At 40.4% G+C, this 24297-nt stretch overlaps 1 pseudogene; it reads left to right on the top strand.

The window, feature by feature from the left end:
• The first annotated feature begins 7632 nt into the window (after positions 1–7632).
• LOC148526402 (5S ribosomal RNA) lies at positions 7633–7751 on the top strand (annotated as a pseudogene).
• The last annotated feature ends 16546 nt before the right edge of the window (positions 7752–24297 follow it).

Raw genomic sequence — 24297 nt, 5'->3', positions numbered from 1 at the left:
ACCAACCCTGCCACTGTCACCAGGCCTGTCTGACTATGGCTTCCTATGCCTGCGGCTATACATCTATGAATTCAGCTACTTTCACTGCCACGTCCATGACACTCCCATAACACGCCCACTGAACGGACCTCTTGCATTCATTTCTAGCCACCTCCCAGTCACCACCCAGGAATACCCATCACTTTTTTCTCTTGCGCATTTGTAAACAATCTCTCCACTACATGAACATCTGCATTGTGTGCGGATTGCGTGCAGCTCTGAATCAGGCCCATGGTGCAAAAGTGATTGCAAGAAAATCGTGTTTGCACCATTTACATCTAGACACTTCTTTATCAATTATTTCAATTATTGTTTTACTTGATCTTATTAGCAGGAGTCAGGAAACCAGTTTTGTTTTGAGAAACTAATTTCCTATAGGTTAAGCTAATTAATTTAAGTTAGTAATAACTAGAGCTGGTTCACAGTTTATTAAGTATGTGGAAGTGAACTATGGGCAAATACTTCACAAATCTGTTTGTGTTAATGAACTCTAGGGGCCTCATGCGAGATGCAGGCACTTGTGCAATTCCAGTGTGTCAAGCTGGATTGTGATCGCGCCCTCCTCCCCGCACCTCTGTTGCAAGTGTACAGGTGGTCGGCTGATCACCCGTACACACAGCACGATATATTGGGCATCGGCTATGCAGTACAGCTGACGTGGCGTCGTTAACAGACATATCGCTGGTACAAATGCAAAAAGGTAAGAGTCCGCACAAGTTTAACCAATAAATCGTTAATTAGAAATAATTATACATAAGATATACCAACATTGGGGTCTATTAAAGTGATGAATTTCATTAAATGACGCTGGGTTGGTGGTGTGCCCACGATATTTGTGTAAAACACATGAATAAATATAATTTTGCAAAGACACAAAAAAGAAAGAAAAAAGACAAATATGCCTTACATGGGGCACTCTTGCAAGATATATAAACAGTCAGAAAGATGCTAAATGAAGTAATTAAAGCTTAACATTTAATTTTATCCTTAAAATGAATTCTCTAATGATAAAAAAGTATATTAATGAATGAATCAATCAGGTTAATACTTCTCATAAATAGATGACAATATACCACCTTGTTGATAGGGAAATATGCAATGTGAAAAATTAATTAACACATCCTCTTCCAAAATCACAAGGTGTAAAATGAAAAACGGTTTACTGTACTATAGGTCCTAAATATTACTGAGTGTACAAATAAATAATCAAAAGGACAAGTATAGTAAACAGAGCAATTGAAAACGCAAATTTTCTATTTGAGAATACACATATAAATTGCGTGTGCGAAAATGGCGAAAATATACATGTAATGAACTTCAATCTCAGAGCCCTTGGTAAAAATTATAATGGGCTAGCACACCAAAGAAAAAACGGATATGGTGCCAATATTTATATAGTCAAGGCACCAGTACATATAGTACAACATATAGTTTGCAGCATATAGTAGATATATCCTATAAATAAGGCATCTATAACATTTAAATAGTCTTGATGTCTGTTGATGAATTGACATGAACAAAATATATAAATAAAGCAATATATCAATGACAAAATCAATATAAATTAAACCCAAACAATAGGTAATTCAAATAGCAGATTAGTGTCCACATTGGTGGAATAATGGACAATGAGATATGCTCAGCGATAATGTCTGTCACCTGGCTAAAAGTGGAAATAAACCACTGTTGAAGGAAGTAAGGCCTGGGGAAGAACAGCGTGGGATCACTTCTACTGTCCCCTATCTGAATCAAAAGGGGGATGAGAGAGTGACAGCCACGTGGATCCCAGGTGAAACAGCAGACAGCGCTTCTGCTGTCTGGGATAGGACTGCGTCTCTCCCCTGATACCAAAGGGCATTGCAGGGGGAGTCAGCAGCTGAAAACCCAGATGAGAGAGCACTAGAGAGAGATAGGAAAGTACCTGAGTAGTGAATCAATAGCTGCAAAGCGGTGTGCTGAGAAGTTCCTGCTGCTGTGAGCGTGTGGACGCGCGTTTCACCGGAGCTTGGTCACCTGATCGCCAGGAATTTCCTCTGACATACTGGTAAATAAAGGACTGGTCCAATCAAGCGGCTGTGTCTAGGAGTGACAGAGACATCACCCTATCCACAAGCACATGGGATTCTGACAAATCACAGACAGACACTACCATCCAAGGGAGTGACTAATGAGATTAATTAGCATATGTAAACAAAGTAGAGAGACATCCTGGTTACTGCATAAAGTGGTGATTATAATGGGACCATATGAGCAGATATTAGATTAAGAATATTAGAACAACACCAGTCTCTTAAGAGATGTATAAAAGTATATAATAAAAATAAATATAGAACATAAAAGTATACATCTGTAGATAAAGATAAAGATGCAGAAAAATGAATTAAAAATAATGTATAACGATCATATATACTGGTGATAGGCATCCTAATATTGATGCCATTGAGAAAATATTATATTGTGAGGTATTGTGAGAATAAATCCAATATAAAGTACATTAAACAGTAATAAGGCAGTGGGAATATACACAGAAGAAGACTAGTGTACAAAAAGCTAGATAAGAGTAAGTGTAGAAAAGTGAAGAAAAAAGAAAATTGTATGTGTATGGGAGTGTGAAGGATGTGTTAGATGGTATGTGAATTTACATATCAAAAGAAGATTGATTAGCCAATGTGAAAAAATTAATTAAGTGTAAAGGACCATGAACAATAAAGTGAAATGTGGATGAATAAAGGAAGTGAAGTGATGGTAAAGGGAAATGTGGTAATGAGGTCCTTGTCACAATAAGTGACATAGAAATGTGAAAAAATATATGGAAAGTGAACGTCAGGGATAATGATGATATGAAAAATGAGAATATAATGATGAGAAGGAAAAAATAATGATATAAAATGAGGAAAACCTCTAAGTGATAGTACATTACAGAGTAAATAATGCAAAAAACAGTATTGGAGACTGGAGGTGTTGAAAATCCGGTCATAGATAAATTATGATCATTGAAGCAGAAAAATATATAGAAGAAAATGAGAAAAAAAGAGATATATATGTGAGAATGAACGGGAGTACTGTAGGAAGAATAAAAGAAAGTTATTCAGTAACGAACACCCCATAATTTATGTTTTCGTTTAGACCATCAGGCATCAGAGTCCCTAATCGAAAGATCCATTCACTCTCCTTCATTTGTAGGGTCCTGTTGATATCACCCCCTCTTAGGCCTAATTTGATCCTCTCCAAACAAAAGAATTTTAGGTCTTGTATGCGCCCAGAATGTTTGGTATGAAAATGCCTAGCCACACTGGTAAGTTGTTTCATCTTGGTAATATCAGTTCCTGCATTGCGTATATTACCTATATGCTCAAGAATCCTAATCTTGATCATCCTAGAGGTCATACCCACATATTTCTTCTCGCACGGGCACAAAATGCAATATATAACATTGGTAGTTCTACAGTTGAAAAATTCCTTAATCCTAGTTTCTTGCCCAAATTTGTCTGTGACAATCTCTATGTTGGTTATGTGGGAGCATGCTTTACACATACCACAGGGGTGGCTACCTACAATTGTAGGTTGTCTAGTAGGATGACATGTAAAATGGCTTCTTGCGAGGCGGTCTTTGAGATTGGGTGCCCTCCGCCAACTCATATTGACCTTATCTTCCAAGCTGGCTGCTAAATCCTGATCTGATAATAAGATGTGCCAGTGTTTTTGTAATGCATCTCTGGCTTCTCTCCAACTGTTACAAAAGTCCCCAATGAATCTGATCGTATTAGAATTCGATTTTAATGGTTTTTTACCGAATATCAAAGTCTCTCTTTGAGTTGTCAAAACTTCATTATAGGCTTTTTTGATTGATCTTTTGCTATATCCTCTATCATGTAGTCTGGATGTTAGTTCTTCACTCTGAGTCTTGAATAATATATCTTCTGAGCAATTGCGTATCAATCTAAGGAACTCACCTTTCGGAATGTTGTTGATGGTAGGGGGAAAGTGGGAGCTACTGTTATGCAGCAGACTGTTAGTAGAAGTTTCTTTTCTGTGGATCTCCGAGCAGATCTCTCCATTGATACCCTTGAAAATCCTAAGGTCAAGAAATGCAATACTAGTGTTGCTGCTGTTACAAGTAAATCTCAAATTCAAGTTATTATCATTAAGAGAGTCAACAAATTTGTCCAATTCGCTTAGTGAGCCATCCCAGATTATTAAAATATCATCTATGTATCGCATCCAACTGATGATATGTAGGGTATGGTGCTTGTTGTGATCCTGAAAAACGTGTTCTCTCTCCCACCACCCCAAAAACAAATTGGCATATGTGGGTGAACAGGCTGCACCCATTGCTGTTCCTCTTGTCTGTATGTAAAATCTATTATTGAAGATAAAGTAATTATAATGAAGAACAAAATCAAGGAGTTCCAAAAGAAAATTCTGGAAATCTCCCAGACCCTCCATACTAAGAAAATATCTAACGGCTTGGATACCTAAATCGTGAATGATAGAGGTGTAGAGAGATTCCACGTCCAAGCTGACAAGAAGGTAATCAGTGGCAAGGGAGATGTCGTGTATTTTTCTCAAGACATCTGTTGTATCCTTAGTATATGAAGGAAGACCGAGGACATGTTGTCGCAGGTGAACATCAAGAAAACAGCTAGCCTTTTCCAAAAGACCCCCATTACCTGATACAATTGGCCTACCTTGTGGGTCCACCAGGTTTTTGTGGACTTTGGGTAACAGGTAGAATGTGGGAGTTCTCGGGTATGATACCCATAGGTAATCATTCTCAATCTTGGTAATGGTACCATTATAGAAGGCCCTGTCTATGATCCTAAGATAACGTGTACTGAAGTTATCCGTAGGATCAAATAAGGTTGTTTGGTAACAGGAGACGTCATGTAGTTGTCTATTAGCCTCATTCAGATATTGGTCCAGTGGCCATATCACAATATTGCCGCCTTTGTCGGATGGTTTGATCACTACATCATCCCATTTCTTGATATGTTCCACAGCTTGTCTATGTGAGAATGTGAGGTTCTCATAGGGTTTACGTTTCCTTTGTTGCCTATAAATATGATCAAATTCTTGGGAAACCAATTTAAGAAAGACGCCAACTTCAGGACAAAGTGTCTCTGGAGGAAAGAAGGTGGAACGCTTTTTACATATAGGTCTTAAAGAGAGGGGTTGTGGACTACTTGGCTCAGTTTCTTGATCTAATTATACAAAAAAGACAACAGAGAACGTGCTGTATCTATTCAAACATTTCAGTTTTAATCAAACTTTCGTCTGGACCCAATGACCAACTATCTTTGTTCTAGGGCATAGGTTTGCCACCTAGCAACAGTTGGTGGATGGATGAGCAAGCTGCCCGATTACTGCTGGAATAAGTTAAAATTAAAAAAAAATTAGCTAGTCCCTACAGAGGAGGGCGAGGCCAAACATCTGCTGTCTGAGCTAAAGGTTATATCACCACTCAAGACTGACCCTCAGGCACATTTTAAAGAAAAACTATTGATGATAACCCTAAACCTAGGGCCTTACCTTTTTCACTGGAATTAAATTGGAAAGTATCAATGCCAGAGATTTACATAGCTGTCACTATCCATCCTCTAATTGTAGGGGGTTGGCAAGCTGAAAAAGTTTACAGCAAGTAATAAATAACTGTGGAGCTAAAGTATGAGGAAAACCAAGTTAGCAAACAAACACTTTGATTTGTCCCATATTTGATTATATCAAACTCAACTATAGTATATATGGTTTCAAAGAAAGACCTTTTGGATCAGCAATGCAAATTAAGGTTATCTCTGTAACCCTGGCTGCTAAGGATAAAGTTAGTAATAATGCTATAGGTGGGAACCACTAGGTTACTAAAGTGCATTCCTACCATTAAAGTCAATGGTGGGAATCACTCATTAGCTGTGAGGCGGAAGCTCACCTCTCCCAGCCAATGAACGTTTAGCCAATGCATTTCTAAAGGAAAAGCAAGGGTTGTAGCATCATTCGTGAAGTACCATCCTTAGAGGATGGTACTATGGACCTGATTCAGAGCCGCTCGCTAAGGCACGATCGCTCGCAGCTGCGATGGGCGAGAAAATGCAAAGCGAGCGATCACTCGCAACGCACAGCGCAAGCGGGTAAACACCCATCACAAAGAAAGCACACCTACCGGACCACGTAACAGAATGAGCAACGACTACACTTGTAGTAGTCTGACGGATGCAGCCGTCACCCTACGCGGCCATCGTGATTACTTGGCTTTCGATGGACCCTTTAATTACTACTTTCGATTGCAATCAGCGTAAATTCGCACCTGTTTTTTTTCTAATTTATATAGGCAGGAGTTAGCAAATTGGACTTCCCCCAACTCTGTTTGTCAAATTATATATTGTCGCTCTCAATCTATATATATATATATATATATATATATATATATATATATATATATATATATATATATAGACACGATATTTGAATGATCTGGGAAGGATCGGAAGAGGATTTTAAACAGTTTTTATTGTATATTATGGACAATGATATGAATTTGAAATTCACATCCCATTTTAATAAAACATCCATAGAATTTTTAGACTTAATCCTTATAGGTGAAGGAGAGACAATCCGAACAAAAAATTACATCAATGAAGTGGATACCAACAGCTTTGTACACTTTAAGAGTGGACATCAAAAGTGGAAAGAAAACATTCCGTATTCCCAGTTCCATAGGGTGAAACGAAATTGCACTGAAGAAAAAGACTGTGATGAACAAATACAGACCTTCAAGGAATGATTCATAGAGAAAGAGTATCCTATAGAACTTCTATCAAAAGCAGAAATCAGAACAAGGAACCTGGATAGAAAAGAACTTTTGGAATATAAAACAAAGGATAATCTTAGTGGTACTATAATACCTTTTACCACCAAATATAATGGGCATGAGAAAGACATTTGCAAATCTCTACATAATCATTGGCACCTTCTCCAGATGGACCCTGTACTAAAAGAGATCTTGCCCCCGAAACCCAAGATACTGTTTAGAAAGGGGAGAAATTTAAATACTCTTTAGCACCCAGTATGATTAAGAATATGGATATTAAACAAAGACAAATACTACCGAAATGTCTGGGCAGTTATAAATGCGGATAATGTGTTATATGTAAATATCTACATCCACAAAGGAAGGTTTTTTCCAATTTTGACAACACTAAGGAATTCAAAATAAAAAATTACATGAATTGCAACTCAACGTCTGTCATATATATTTTGGAATGTAAGTGTGGTACTAAATATGTAGGAAAAACCAAGAGACCACTTAAAATAAGAATACAGGAACATATCCGGAATATAAGAAATAAAGTGGAAGGACATGCCGTCTCCAAGCATTTTATCTCACATCACAGATCCAAGCCAGAACATCTGACATTTAAAGCAATTGACATGTCACCCTTGGCGAGAGAGGAGGTGACTTAGGGAATAAACTGTCAAGAAGAGAGATGTTTTGGATTTTCGAATTGAACACTCTGACTCCATACGGCTTTAATGAAAGCTACCAGATAGCCCCATTCCTGTGATGGTCGATTCTTAAAGGGCGTAAATTGCAGTTTTGATACCTACAGCTAGACCATTATGTTTATGCCCCATCTCGTCCAATCTTGGAAGCTAAGCATAATTGGGCCTGGTTAGTACTTGGATGGGGGACCTCCAGGGAATACCAGGTGCTGTAGATATTATTTCATATATGCCTAAGGGTGCATAAGTGAAGGAATTTTACTGACTACCTGAAAGGCATATTAGGAATAATATGTTCAGAGTTAAGACCCCCCTTTTTTCTTCAGGACATTTGGTCTGGAATCATGGACTAAAAAATAGTGCTTATCCAGAAGAAACAACTTGAACATTAAATGACTGCATTTTTATAAGAAAATATAGGACATTGGAATTTCTTTAAAATTCCTCTAATTTCTCTTACCATCATGTTTGCCATCTGTGTGGATCTTAAACTCGTTATTTCAACATACTCATGATTGTTTATATGTCTACTTGTCGCATTCATATAAGCCCATTTAGACATGACATTGAAACCTCTTTCTAATTTTTCATATGAGCCCATATAGATATGACATTGACTCGTCCTTCTAGGTTTTCAACCTGTACTATCAATATATTTCCCATAGTTATGAATCTTAACAAAATTATTGGTGTTTATATGTCCATTTGTCACAATTATATGAGCCCATATAGATATAGGCTTAATTTTATTTGCATCTTAGACTTGGAGAAATAATATATATACCCAATCTAACATTGTTCTTTTGCCATAGCTTACAGACACTAACTATTTGGTAATTTGGAGAAATGGACTAGCGCAATTTGCTGTCTATAACCAACGGACTTCACTAAAATGGCGGTCAGTAACGAGAGGCACATTGTGACCAGATTTCCACATGAGAGCTAGACGCATGCGCGAAGCCGAATGGAGGTGAATGGACATTGAACAGGAGAAGGGCAGAGAAGGACGCTGCCAGTGTCATAGAGCGCGCGTGCGCATAGCGGGACCAGGAGACAGGCGGAAGACAGCAATATGTATGGGCGGAAGTGACGCGGAGACCCGGAAGTGGGTCCCATGTCCACGATTTCTTCCAATCTATATATATATATATATATTAAAAAATATATATATGTATAGAATAGATATATAAATAGTTACCGCTGGTCCGGCACTCCCAATGATGGTAAACAACTGTGGTCGGTGCCCTCACTAAACAATAGACATACACGGAAGAAGGTGCGGCACTCGGGACTCGGAAATAAATCATAGACTGGAGTATAGCGTCAACAATGTTTCAGTTATTACAACTGTCTTCAGGTTATATATATATATGTGTGGATATTAGATAGTTCCACATCTAGATATATGAATATACATATATGTATATTTTAAAAAAAAATAGCTTTATGATCCAATCTAGGCACTTTTCTCACCCGCATTCGGGCCGTAAATATACTATACACTATCCGCTTACGTGTACTAGTACCTTTATCGTGTATCTCATCAAGTGTCAATGCGGCTTATGCTACATTGGGAAGACTATTAGATCTTTCAAAGAACGGATGGGACAGCATCGTTCCGCTATTCGAGCAGCTTTGAATAATAAAGATATAGACCAACCTGTGGCAAAACATTTTGCAGCTGCTAAACACAGTCTTGCATCTTTAAGATATATCATTATAGATCAAGTTCAAGAAAACTGCAGAGGCGGGGAAAAAACTATTGCAACTTGAAACACAATGGATCTGGCGTCTGGATACGGTCAGACCAAGGGGTTTGAATGAACAATTGTCTTTCAATATGTTTTTTTTATTTAATCCTCAGATTGCTACATTTAATACAGAGACTCTGTCTATATGGGCGTATGTAGGTCTTTGTGAGCTTGATTTTTAGATCATTTGTATGAGCCTGTGTATCTACTGATTCGTCTCTACCCTTTTTGGGATTTAACTAGTTATCTCCTGAAACGCCTACGGCGTTGTGCTCTATTTTATGCTGGCTCCATTATCAATGTCTGCTGATTTAACTATTAGAGGATGTTTCTATATACATGAGATTTTTCGATATATTTATATGTATGTTTGTTTCTCTCACTGTTAACTTCACTGTTTTTATGTATGTGTTTCCATAGCAACGAGATGACGCTGCGGTGCAGGGTTACCATGACTCCACTTCCGGTTTTCGGCAAACGGACTACTATCATGTGTCCCGGATGTGACGCGGATCCGGAAGTGTTGGAGAACTGGGCCTGGCGGCGGCGCTGCTCGTGCGGGATTCGCTATGGTGAGTGTTCACTTTAGTATTTATACATGTATCGTATATGTAATTTGCTTTTTCGTTGTCCTGAAGACGGAGTAAAATCTGAAACGTTGACCACTGGACCTGTGTGTGGTGTTGTATCATTGCCAAGTCCGCTAGAGTGTACTGCGTGGGAGTGGCGCACAGTAGCAAGTGCGTACGCAGATTGCTATAAATTGCAACGCCAGATTTTTTACTATTTGCAGTCATGGATTCTGAGGAGGCCAATGAGGACTGCATGATTGATATACTGTACATGAATTTCTGGACGAATTTGGTTTTGGAGTTGCTTCAGAAATTGAAGTAGTGGATACACTTCCAGATGAGGCTGAGAAAAGTGTGCCTGATCCCACACCAGATGATCCTCCTCCAGCACCTACAAACACATCACCCATCAGATGGAACGATACAAGGTCAAGTTAAACCTTGTCGGGTTTCAGATACACTCATCCAGGTGGCACTAACTAGATTCACTTTTGGACATAAGATTCCTTTTTGTGAAAGGAAAAAAATCTGGGTGAAATTTCCAAAGATCATCAAACGGAAGCACTCCACTCATTTTGAGTCCTATTTTCTTCGTAATAAGTACGTTTTTTGCATAAATTTTGTATTTTGGGTTACTGTTGAAAAAAATAATTTTATTTTCTCTAGTTAACAAAACAAATAAGTAGTAAAGCTAAAAAATGTTTGCAAAATGGTCTATATATCTATATCACTCATACCAAAATGTTTTTGCATAAAACTAATTGATGCCAAATTTATCAAAAGGTGGAGTTACCTTTGCAGTCGACTCAAGACTAAGCTGAATTTGCGGATCCAACACTTTAATGGGCCAGAGGGTCCCCTCCCTGACAACTTGGCTTTGACCAAAAGCCAACATCTACTTTTGGTGGCCTTAGATAGGAGGATAGTGATGGATGCAAAAGTAGACCATCAGGAGCCTCCACAAGATGATCCACATGCTGAGTCTAGTAATTATTTGCATACACCTGGCTCGGTGTCTGTTTTTTTTCTTTTACTTTATATAAATTTTTTTATTTTCACCCATTTTTTTTGGAAGTAACATGGCTGAAAGCCTTCAGATGGATGGGGTGACGGCACAACCTTCATCAATTGTACCTCCCCCATCCTCCACTGCCACCCTTACCGAAGTCCTGGATGGGCTTAGGGTGGCAGTGTTAAGGCAAGCAGCAGCCATGGAGGCTGTCCAGGCCAGCATGTTGGAGCAAACCTCCTATCTAAGGTCCATAATCCAAGATGTCAGGGAGGTGAAAGAACATCTGACTGGCCCAATAGAAGGTGAGGTGGACCAGTGCCCTGCTGTGGCTGGACTGAGCACCCAGCAGGGTCCACGACGGTCCACCCGGATCCATAAATCCAGCTTACCGGGGTCGGCTGCAACGAAGAAGAAATCCAATTGATGATCTTTAATTTATTTCACCCAGAACTTTCCAAATGTATGTCCAAAAATTTAATCTGGTTAGTACCCCTAGAAGGCCCACAAGGAATATCTTGATTTTGTATTGTTCCATGTGATGGGCCTGCCATGTTTCGAGGTGATGTGTTTGTAGGAGGTGGAGGAGGCTCATCTGGTGGCGGCACAGGCACACTTTCCTCACCCACATCTGCAAGTGTGTCCACATCTTCATTTTCTGTTGGTCATCCAAAACCAAATTCGTTTAGAAATTCATGTATTTTTAATTAATTACATTTTTTTTTTTTATGTCTATTGAAAAAATTTCTAATGATGCATTTTTAAAAAATGAAATTGCAAAATATTATGGTTTTGGTATTTTCAAAAATCCAAAAAATGAAAATAAAAACCATAATTCATCTACAATGACAGAAAGTTTTTTGTACCTTCTTCCAACATAAAATATTTAGATAAAAATAGTATGGTAGAACGAATCCAGCCCTGGCCTGCAACAGTATTGCAAAAAAAGGCATGTATTTACTTTAGAATGACATGCATGGGATGTGCAGCTCCACAACCAAAAAAGCTCTATAACTTTAAAAACCACAAAAAGAAAAAACATGTATTTGTGAACTTTAAAAATATAGGGACTATTGTTTGGGAATTTAAATTTCTTTGGGTTTGGTATCTTATTTAATATCCAATTAACAAACAAAAATAGACAAAACAAAAAAAAAATATGCTAATTTACGCAACCACTTTGCTATTATACAATGCAATGAGTAACACCTGTTGCTCTATTAATTGACTGCATACATCGGCAGAGGAAGAAACCATCACCTGCACACGCAGTTCTTGTGGTAGACCCTGGGCTAACACAAGCACTGCGAGTAGTTCCATCGTAATGGATGCGAACTGACTTGTACAATGACGCAGCCTTTAAATTATGCACGCCCTTAAAACTCCATTTTGATGGTCAGACATGTTTTATGTAAGTAATTATGTGCAAGTTAAAATTTCACACTCTTTATATTGGCTGAGTTGTATGTTTTCCATGGGAAAATATCTGGATGCGAGTTTCGGCATTGCGAGTTGTGGAAATGCAAGTAACATGCAAGTTTGCATGTTCTCGCACCCTATTACACTGGGTAAGTTCTAAAAACGTGTGAGTACAGCACTCTAGAACTCGCATGCTATTACATAGAAACATAGAATTTGACAGCAGTAAAGAACCACTTGGTCCATCTAGTCTGCCCCTTTTCATTTATCCTTTTGGCAGCATCAACCCTATTTGCTCCTTAGGTCTATCTTAAGGATATTCTTATGCTTGTCCCAAGTGTGTTTAAATTGTTCCACCGTCTTAGCTTCAACCACCTCTGATGGGAGGCTATTCCACTTATCCACTACCCTTTCTGTGAAGTAATTTTTTCTCAAATTTCCTCTAAGCCTATCTCCCTCCAGTGTCAGTGCATGTCTCATGTTCTTGTACATCTCTTCCTTTGAAGAATGCTTCCCTCCTGTTCCATGTTAAAACCATTGATGTATTTGAAAGTTTCTATCAGGTCCCTTCTTTCCCTTCTCTGCTCCAAACTATACATATTAAGATATTTTAGGGGCCTATTCATAAACACTAAAATAATGGTTTTAAGGACATTTTCCTTAATAACTGTCTTTTTAGTATTCATTAACACACTTAACACAGGAGATATCACTGATACAAAAATTTCCCGCAGCTGTAATCAATGCCACTTCTGTGAATGTAACATGCACAACACTGATTACAGCTGCGGTAAGGTAGGACTAGGCAGGGAAAAGTATCTATTTTCTGAAAAGCTGTCATCACAAAAATGACAGCTTTTTGGAATAGATACTTATGGAGAGGAGGAATGATGAATTCCTCCAGTAATTAGGTAGAACTCCATGTGAGTTCTAAATCTAATTACCTCCATCGATTTTTTTAGTTATGACGAATAGGCCCCTTAGTCTTTCTCAGTAAGTTCTGTGCTGTAGGCCATGCACCATTTTAGTTGCCCTTCTTTGTACCATCTCTAATGTATTTATATCCTTCTGGAGATATGGCCTCCAGACCTGAACACAGTATTCTAGATGAGGCCTTTCCAAAGACCTGTACAGTGGTATTATCACTTCTTTTTTCCTGCTACTGCTTACTCTCCCTATGCAACCAAGCATCTGACTTGCCCTCCTCAATGCTTTGGTGCATTGCTTGCCTGCCTTCAAGTCATCTGAAATGGTGACTCCTAAATTCCTTTCCTCCTCTGTATTTTCAATATAGTATCTTTGATCCTATATTTAGCCTTTAGGTTATTGAGACCCAAGTGCATGATTTAGCATTTTTTTGCACCAAACTATAGTTGCCATGTTCTTGCCCATTCCTCTAGTCTACCCAGATTCTCAGTCATTTGTTTTACCCCTCCTGGTGTGTCTACCCTGTTGCATACTTTTGTGTCTTCTGCAAAAAGGCATACTTTCCCTTCAATTTCATTTGCAATATCACCAACATAGATATTAAAAAGCACTGGCCCAAGTACAGATCCCTGGGTTACTCCACTGGTAACCTTTCCCTTTTGTGAATACACTCTATTTACTACAATTCTCTGTTTCCTATCCTGCAACCAATATCTTATCGATTCAACAGTCATAGAATCCAATCCCAAGCTTTCAATTTTATTTATCATTCTGCTATGAAGGACCATGTCAAAAGCCTTATTAAAGTCTAAATAAGCTACATCTAAGCCCCCCCTTGATCTATTACTTTTGTCACCCAGTCAAAAAAAGTCAACAAGATTTGTTTGGCATGATCTCCCCCAAGTAAATCCATGCTGTTTGGGATCCTACAATTTTTTTTACATTTAGCCACTGGTCTCATTTCATTCTGTGCAATATCTTCAGCAGGTAGTGGAAGGAAACATGGGAGAATAAGGTCTGACCATGGGAAAGACATGCTACCGGTTCCCATATTCTGACGAATAAGGTGAGAACCTGAGCTTTGGATAGGAGTTACAAAAATATATATTCTAGGCACCCCTGAAGGTTTGAACCATTGTTTGAAATATTAATTTAAGACCACATTGTCCAAGTAAAATGTTGGCAATAGAGAATCATCCATTTTGTTTAGTTCACCCAGAATGTACAGTGCTGTTAGGTGAATTCCCTAATCCCTAGTGTTTCTGTGCACAGAGCCTCCCAAAAAATAATAGAAATCACAGTTGTTGTCCAGACAAAAAGGGACTTGTCCTAAGTATTTAAATCTTTAAATCTAAGTAAATAGAATATTTGTAAGTTCTAGCTGAAGTATCCAGCTTTGCCTGGGTTTAAATCTTAAAGTTATTAAGTTTATTATGTAACGTTGTCCAAATCCATACAGTGGAAGGCCCAGAACAGATTCCCTGGGTCAGAGTTCTGCCAGGCGCACTTCATCATGAGGACCAACCAGGACCCTAACCACTCCATTAGGCATCCCAGACTAATTGCCACCCCTCTGTGAAGTTTTCATCCAAATCCATCAAGAATAGGCTCCCTGGGTCAAAGTATGGCCCAGCATCCCTGGGTCAAAGTTCTGCCCAGCATACACCAATGGTAGGTCCAACTGGGACCTCAACCCCCTAGTATGTCTTCTGGGATACTATGTTACCATTCTGTGAAGTTTTCAACCAAATCCATCCAGTGAAAGGCTCAGAACAGACTCCCTGGGTCAAAGTTCTGCCTAGTGTACACCAACGGGTGCTGATTCAGAGATGTACGTAAACCCAATGGTTAGTGTAAACCTCTGATTGTAACTGCTGTGTGCCGTCGCAGGACCCGTACTGCACATGTCACGCAGAGGGGCAGCAAACTGTCAGTGATTGACAGTATGCTGCTTAGGGGAGTTTTAAGAGAGGAGGGGGCCCGTGTGCAGACTCAGTGAGGGCACCCTCCTCTCTCTGGTGGTGCTGCAGTGCAGTAAACTTTGGCTTAGTGCCAGAGTCTACTGCGCATGCATGGGTCTCCGGGAAAATGGCATCTGTGCCGTTTTCCAGGGGACAGCAGTACTGCGTATATGCACGAGTAACAGGGAAAATGGCCGCCAACACTTTCCGCGATGATTTTTGCTGTTCTGCAGAACAGCATTCTGGAGACTACGGACAGGTAAGTATAAGACTATATATGTGCTTGGTGTGTGGTGTGGGCCTTGCTTACTTTGCACCCAATATAGATACGCCCTTGATGCTGCTGTGTTTGGGTGGGGAGTGAGCGGCGACGGCCTCCCTTTCCCAAATCGGAGGTGTGTCACCATCATTGGGGGGAAAAAGAGGCCAGGATCCCAGTCGACTGATGGAGATTTCCTGGCCTCTTTTGAGCAACTGCAATCTCCAGCTTTAGTGTCCCCATGGTCACTTAGCCAGCAGAGGATCACGCAGATGAGGATCCATGGATGCAGTACAGATCAGTAATGCATGCAGGAGGCAGGATGCCTGCATTACCATATTAGATCACCAAATAAAAAGTACTTTTGGGGAAGTGAACTGACCCTTATTTAGCCTCTTGTGGATTTCTACTTTTCTCTTTATGGGCCTGATTAAGAGATGTACGCAGGGTCGATACTGCACGAAAATGACCAATGACTTGAATATGCGCATGCGCCCCAGTCGCACAGCACATGCTACCCAATTGTTAGCGCTCGGAGTGACAGTACAGAACAGTCTGTGGAATTCAGTGGGTGTACCTGGAAGGTAACGGGCGTGGGGCTAGGCAGATGCGGGCATGTTGATGTCCAAAGACGCACAACCGCTCACAGAGGACTCCATGCTCTATGAATTCAATGAGACAAAGCTGCATCTCTGCAAGTGGGCGTTTCAGTATTAATTAAATCGGTCATGACATTAGCATACAGACACAGCTGCAGCACAAGATGCAGCCGCGACCTCGTACGACTCAGAATCAGGCCCTATTTGTTGTATTCTAGAGGGTTGGTAAGACTCCATGTACTTCAGTTCATGCAGCATCCTTCCACTAGATAAGTTGGTAAGATTGTTGGTGGTCCCCACAAGTTAGTTATCCTGGAGCCCCCACAAACCTAAATCCGGCCCTGTGTCACAGAATCAAACCTAGGGGCCTATTCATCATCACTTAAAAGGGCCGTTATACCAGCAGAAACGCTAGTTTCAACTTATTTTATGTAACGGGCCATTAATTATTAGGGATCCAATAGGGCTGCCTAGAAAACTTACAGTTTTTGGAGTTTGCTTGCAAGAACAAATGACATCTTCAAATGGCGCTTGTTCTCATGGCCCCGCTTCTTCCTATGGGAAAGGCTTCTGGGGATGCGAGGAGGGATCTGTACCGATTCTTCTGCCACCTTCTCACTGCTTCTCTAGCAGCTTTGTGCATGCTGACCTCCGGTCACACATGTGCAGAAACCAGCCATGGGGGAGGTAAGTAACGCTGTCACTTCTGTAACAGTGTTACTAATCGCAGGGATAGCGGATTTTCAGAGCAGCTGTCCCCGCACTGTCTGTAACTATGCTGATTTGCTTCGGTCATAAGTATCCCCCATGGTGAGTTGAATACTTAATCATAATCCGACCCATGATGATGAATAGACCCCTAGTCTTATACTTGGCATCTACATAGAGTCCTCCGAGAGATTCCAATTTTTGTGTTCAAAGATTTGTTTTCTAAGGTTCAACAATATGATATATTTTTTATTTGCTCCAAAAATATTGACTCTTTTTTGGCATCAAAGCTAGATTGTGTGTTAATCAAGTGCAAATTAGCCATTAAGGGAATAACTTATTTTCATACCAACTGCAGTTGTGTGTATTTTAACCTTGTTGCAATTGTCTGTCTGCAATATTTCAGTGAATGCAGATCATAAGTGCATCACAAGTATTTATTCCACCTGCGCTCAGGAACGGCTCAAGGGGCAGGCTGGCATGGCTATTGCCCGGGGCACTGCAGCCTGTGTGTGCCGCCGTCATCCCCCCACCAGCACCACTGCCTATTACAGATCTATTACAATTTAGTATTCAGTTAATATAAATTAATGTGCAGGTGACTTGATATGTAGAAATTGTGTATAATAAGAAACCCATTGGATTTACAATTTGAAAACTGTGGGCCTGATTCTAAATCTAGTCAGCCAGTCCGGGATCAGTTTGGCGCACATGACTGTTGCAGCCAATCCTCACCCAAGCTGTCCTATAAATCTTTCCAGGACCATCCATCAGTGCCAGTTCAATGTCTGTGATTCCTGTAGTCTACTTGGATTGTGCATCTCAGTACTTTGGCTCCACAGTACCTTCCTGCTACTGTGTCTCTGGTTAGCAAGCTGAGCTGTTCCCTGCAAAAGCCTGTGTGCCTGATAAGCTTCAGGTGCTTCCACTATTCTCATCTGCTGCTGGAAAACCTCCATTGCTGTCTGTCTGTTCATCTGCAATACCTGTGTAAAACTACAAGTTACTCTGCATTCACTGTCTCCTGCAATACCTCTATAAATTACAAGCTACCCTGCAATATCTGTATAAATTTCAAATTACCCTGCGCTCTGTCATCTGCAATACGTGTGAGGAGTCACACGCCACTTTGCATGAATACAGTATCTTTTTTCCTGTTTCCGGCATGGACAATCCACATATATAGTATACAGTTGTTCTCTGTGCTGCAAGCTTCACCCAGCTGTAACAATAGCTTGGTGACTGACACGAATCCAAGACAAAACCAAACACTAATTCTGACAGTGAACTGGCCTAAAATGGATTCGGCAGGTAAAACTATCCAAGGTTCTGGCTCTCTACAAGAAGTGTAGCAGAAAGAAAGAAGAAAACTCTTATCGTGGGGGCACAAACTTATAATATCTCTTAAAACGTTTTTTTTCGCCATCTATCAATAATACGGCAAATCACACGATCTCAATATCCTCAGGGTCTTTAATCTGCATATGAGGAATATTATTTATGACCATTCAGTGTGAGGATTAGAGGATCATTTAGTGTGATACATCATCTTATATATTTTATGTTGCACTTTGTCTATTTGTGCTTTGCTGTTGTAGTGTTATATTGTTGATATATATAATTAAAAAAACGTTTTAACAGATATTATAAGTTTGTGCTCCCAGATTTTCATTCCAACCAATCAACTAGTTGGATGGTTGGACAGAAAATCTTTACGTGTGTATGCAGCTTAAGAGAGAAATAGATTGTGAGCTCCCATGTATATAAAGTATATCATATTTAAGATCTATAATTATAAGGTTTATGTGTCAGATCATTCTGTTCTCTCTAGATATTTTCTAAGTATATATATCTGGAGCTAGAACTGATACATTTAAGATAACTATAAAGTTGATGTGAATATTTAAGAACCAGATCATTCTGTTACCTCTATACACTTTCCAAGTATACTGACAGTTATATATCTGGAATTAGTACTGATACAGGGTATCAATGTAAGCGGTTGATTAGAAAGAACAGATTGTTCTATAAAAACAACTTAATAAGCAACAATGTAGGTTTATGATCGGAATCTTAATCCACAAATATATGTACATACACACTTTTTTTTAATAAGTCGCCATTTAATTTATTAATAAAAGTTACGTTTTAATTTCAATCCAAGATCTCAATCCCAGTATGTATACATGATAGAAGTACAGACGGTGTAGTGGTTAGCATACTTCCTCACAGCACTGAGGTTGTGGGTTCGATTCCCACTTTTGCCCTAACTGTGTGGAGTTTGTATATGCTCCCTGTGCTTGCGTGGGTTTCCTCCGGGAGCTCCGGTGTCCTCCCACATTCCAAAAAATATACAGGTAGGTGAATTGTCTCCGAAAAAAAATAACCCTAGTGTGTATGTGTGTGAGCATGTGATAGGGAACATAGATTGTAAGCTCCACTGGGGCAGGGACTGATGTGAATGGGCAAATATTATCTGTAAAGCGCTGTGGAATATGTGCGCACTATATAAATAACTGGTAATAATAATAATAATAATAATAATAATAATAACTTTAATCTGTGAGTGCCCGATATAAGAATACCTATGTGTTCTTCTGTTCTTTTGAGATAAATTGTACTTTATTCTTAGGTGCACCTCTTTATGTAAAATAAGCGATTATAAAGCTTAAAAGAGGAATAGATTTAATAAATAAATAGTTCCTATGCAGATATTCAAACCTTTGTTTAGCCTTATAAACCAGGAGATAACCCAGAAGCAGCTGTTCGAGTTCCTTCAATAACCCTGTAGCCGCCTGGATACTGTCACGACCAGGGTTTCCTGGCATAGGGGACGACGGGTATTATCTGTGAGGGCACTATGGTGTGGTCCTTCCGGTGAAGGGGCTGGTGTCTGGCAGCGGGCATTGGCTGTGCGAAGTGTTCCGCAGGCACTGTGTCATTCTGGCTGAGGTAGGCCTGGTGGTGCTTTTATTCCACTCTGGTATGGGCGCCACCATCTTGACTCTGGTCATGTGACTCAGCTGCTCCAGTCCTGGCGTGTCACATGCTCTCTCTGACCTATCACAATTCTGCACTGGGTACTTAAGGGAGTTCAGAGCTTCCCATAGTTGCCAGTGCAATGTGTTTCACAGCGCAAGCTGTGAGAGAGTTCCTGTGCTTCTGAATAACCTGTCTGTTTGAGTGTTTGCCTGTGCTCCTGCTGGATCCCAGCTTCCAAGTAGCCTGCACCGCTCTGCCTGCTCCGAGTCTTCTGCTGGAACCATCCTGCACCTTCTATTTACCTTTTCCCTGCCAAAGGATCTGTATCTACAGTTACCCTGAACCTACACTGCCTCCATTTACCTAGCTCTACACTGAGCCATCTCCGTACAACTCTCCACTTAATTTCATCAGCTGCTGCTAATCCAATTACTCCATAACCTCTCTGGATCTCATCTCACCAGTATCAATCAGTAACTGTTTTTCTGTCTGCAACCCTGCAGTGACCATTTGGATTACAAAGACTCTTATTAATTCTGCCACTACCTGGACATTACCCATTCATACTTCACTACAGTTTCTAATCATCACCATCCTCTTAATATTCTGAACTTTATTTTATCTGTATACATGTCTGCAAATTCACCCATTAAAAACCCACTTTTCAATTTAAATCTGTTCAGGTGTCTGCTCCTATTACCACCCCAGATCGACAACAAACCCAGATCCTAACAGATACTATGCGAGTGGCCATAACAAGTCCAGGGCATGATCCACCTCCTGCGCAAGGAACATATGGTCAGCCATCTTCAATCTCATGTATCCAGATAACCACACCTAAGAAATTTGATGGAAACCCCAAGAAATGCAGGGGTTTCATAAATCAATAAATATGAGATCCAATTTGAACTTTTGTCTGTACACTTTCCTTCTGCCAGAACCAAAGTGGCATACATGATTTCACTACTGTCTGGACAGGCTCTTGCATGGGCATCACCATTATGGGAGACTGCGGACACTTTCCTCAGTGATTACCCTCGTTTCATATCTGTATTTTGCGAAATCTTTGACAAACCTGGTCACTCCAACTCTGCTGCAGCTGATATATTTAGTCTCAGGCAAGGATCCAGATCTGTGGGACAATATGTCATTCAATTTTATATCTTGTCTTCTGAGCTCAAGTGGAATGAGTAGGCTCTATATGCGGCCTATTGGAATGGGTTATCCAACCAAATTAAAGATGAACTGTCTACCCGTGAACTCCCTACCCAGCTTGGTGCCTTGATCTCTTTGTGTACCTTGTGGATTTTGTTTCAGGGAGCATCAGTTGGAGAAGGGTAGAGCTGATAAAGATCCATCTTGACAGAACATCTATTCTACTATTTCCTCTCCTTCTCTTGAAGAGTCCATGCAAGTAAATCGTGCCCGCCTGAACCCAGTGGAATGTCAGAGACAACTAAGTGAGAGCCTCTGTTTGTACTGCACAGAATCTGGTCACCATATAGCAGCTTGCTCTAAGTGTCCAAGATGGCTAAGCACAAATGGTACTGGAGAAGCCAGGTTGGGTGTGGCAAAGAATTCTCCATCCACTCCTGATTGTGTTATCCATGTCACCCTCAAGCATGGTCGGACTTCTAAGTATTTGGCAGCACTCATTGACTCTGGTGCTGTGGGAAATTTTATCACTTCCGATCTTGTCAACAACCTCTCTTTGCCAACTGAATGACTGTCTAGTATTATTCATCTTACTGCTGTGGATGGTAGTCATATACCCGGTGGCATAATCGCCTATCAGACTACTGCCATTGAGCTCAGTGTCGGGGTGTTACATTCTGAGACTTTAAAATTCCTTGTAATACCAAAAGCTTCCAATTCCATTGTTCTGGGACTTCCTTGGCTCCGGCAGCATAATCCTCAAATTGACTAGGTTACGCTTCAAGTTACTGCTTGGGGTCATTCTTGTCAGTTAAACTGTTTAAAAAAGGTGTTACCTCATCACACCAGTAATGTCTCTTCCTCATCCAGCAAAACGCCTGAGGTACCTCTTCTTCCAGTCCAATCCAGAGACTTTATTGACACTTCCTCCCCACTGTGAGTGGACCTCAATCCTGGCAAGACACCTCCTAGGAGCTGAATTTATCCATTATCTCTCCTTGGGACTACTGCTATGTCCGAATATGTGAAAGAAAACTTGGAGAGAGGATTCATACTCCCTTCTGCATCCCCTGCTGGAGCAAGGTTTTTCTTTGTAAAAAAGAAAGATGGAGGTCTCAGACCCTGTATTGATTATAGAGGTCTTAATGATATTACAATAAAAAAACAGTATCCACTGCCTCTCATTACAGAACTGTTTGACCGAGTAAAGGGGGCATTCGTATTTTCTAAACTAGATTTACGTGGGTCTTATAACCTCATTCATAGTTGTGCTGGGGATGAGTGGAAGACAGCATTCAATACCCGTGATGGCCATTACGAGTATCTTGTCATGCCCTTTGGCCTATGTAATGCACCAGCAGTATTTCAGAATTATGTCAACAAAATTTTCAGAGACATTCTGTACAATTATGTAGTCATTTATCTGGATGACATCCTGATATTTTCACCAGGATTACGTTCCCACCAATTTCACATTAAAGAAGCTCTTCAGCAATTACGAGCCAACCAGTTATATTGTAAACTGGAAAAGTGTGTCTTTGAGGTGACCTCTGTTCAGTTCCTGGGGACACATCATTACTGGAACTGATCTTCAGATGGACCCAGTGAAAGTACAAGCCATTCTAAATTGGCCTCGACCTAATACTCTGCGTGCCATTCAAAGATTCCTTGGATTTGCCAACTATTACAGACATTCTATCCAGGGCTTTTCCACCATTGCTGCACCTATCACTGCACTCACAAAGAAAGAGGTGAATCCATCCAAGTGGTCTGAAGAAGCGAAGTCTGCATTTCTCCTTCGCAAACAAGCATTTGTTACAGCCCCAGTGCTTTGCCAACCTGACTCCTCCAAACCTTTTGTCCTTGAGGTGGATGCCTCTGCTGTGGTTGTTGGTGCAATTCTGTCTCAAAGGTCTGATGATGGGCAGCTTCATCCATGTGGGTATTTTTCCCATAAATTCCTACCACCAGAGATTAATTATACCATAGGGGAAAAGGAACTGCAAGCCATGAAATTGGCCTTGGAAGAGTGGCAACATCTTCTTGAAGGGGCACAATTTATTATTACTATTTTCACAGACCACAAGAATTTATTGTATCTTCACACTGCTCAATGTCTGAATCCCAGACAAGCCTGCTGGGCATTGTTCTTCTCCAGTTCAACTTCATTACAACATTCCGTAAAGGTATTCGCAATCGTAAAGCGGATGCCTTATCCTGCTCCTTAGAATCCAAAGGAGACTAAGGAGCAGTCCTATCATTAACCCATTATCTTTTGCCTTTACTTCTGTACAACCAACGCCACCTGCCGGCAAGTCCTTTGTGGCTGAACCTCTTCATAAAAGATTGATCCAGTGGACCCACATGTCTCAGTTTTTTGATCATGCTGAAGTACATGAGATGGTAGATTTTATCCTGCAGTGTTACTGGTGGCCCTCACTTTCCCGTGATGTTAAAGACTTCATTGCTTCCTGTCATGAATGTGCCCAGCATAAAATTCCTCAACAGTCTCCTGCAGGGCAATTGATTACTTTGTCCATTCCTCATGTGCCCTGGACCCACTTCTCTATAGACTTTATTACTGATCTTCCTGTATCCAACAAGTTCAACACTATCTGGGTGGTTTGGACCGCTTCTCCAAGATGGCACATTTTATTCCTTTGAGAGGACTGCCGTGTGCACCCATTCTGGCACAACTGTTAATCCACAACATCGGGCTTCCAAAAGAGATTGTGTCTGACAGGGGAGTCCAATTTGTCACTAAGTTCTGCCGAACCCTGTGTTCTGCGCTATGGGTGAAATTGAACTTCTCATCTGCCTATCACCCTCAGTCCAATGGTCAAACAGAGAGGGTCAACCAAGACTTAGAAACATTTCTCTGTCTCTATGTGTCATCGTCTCAAGACAACTGGGCGGATCTCTTGCCATGAGCTGAATTTGCACGTAACAACTCATATCACACATCCTCAAGCTCCACTCCATTCTTTGCTGTCTATGGCTTACATCCAAGTGTTCCTGATTTCTCTGCCATACCATAATCCTCTGTGCCAGCTGCTGAACAAACCCTAAGCCAGTTCTCCAACCCTACGCCAGTTCTCTGAAATACGAAAGAAAATCTCACCTTCTCTTGTCCAAGCCTCATCTAGATACAAAGCATTGTTGATCGTAAACATCAGGCTATACCTAGTCTCAAGCCAGGAGATATAGTCTGGTTATCCACTCGAAATCTCAGACTCAGAGTACCCTCAATGAAATTTGCTCCACGCTTCATTGGACCAATTTTGATCAGCCAAGTGATCAACCCGTGGGTTACTAGCTCCATTTGCCTGCATATTTGAAGGTTCCTAATTCCTTCCATATATCTTTACTGAAACCCCTAATACTCAATCGGTTTCACCCCAGACTTCCTAAATCTCCAAAAA

The sequence above is a fragment of the Taudactylus pleione genome, unplaced genomic scaffold, assembly GCF_031769625.1.
Source record: "Taudactylus pleione unplaced genomic scaffold, aTauple2 ptg000099l, whole genome shotgun sequence".
Lineage (NCBI taxonomy): Eukaryota > Metazoa > Chordata > Amphibia > Anura > Myobatrachidae > Taudactylus > Taudactylus pleione.
The sequence above is the reverse complement of the archived record's forward strand: the minus strand, read 5'-3'. Positions and strand labels throughout refer to the sequence as shown.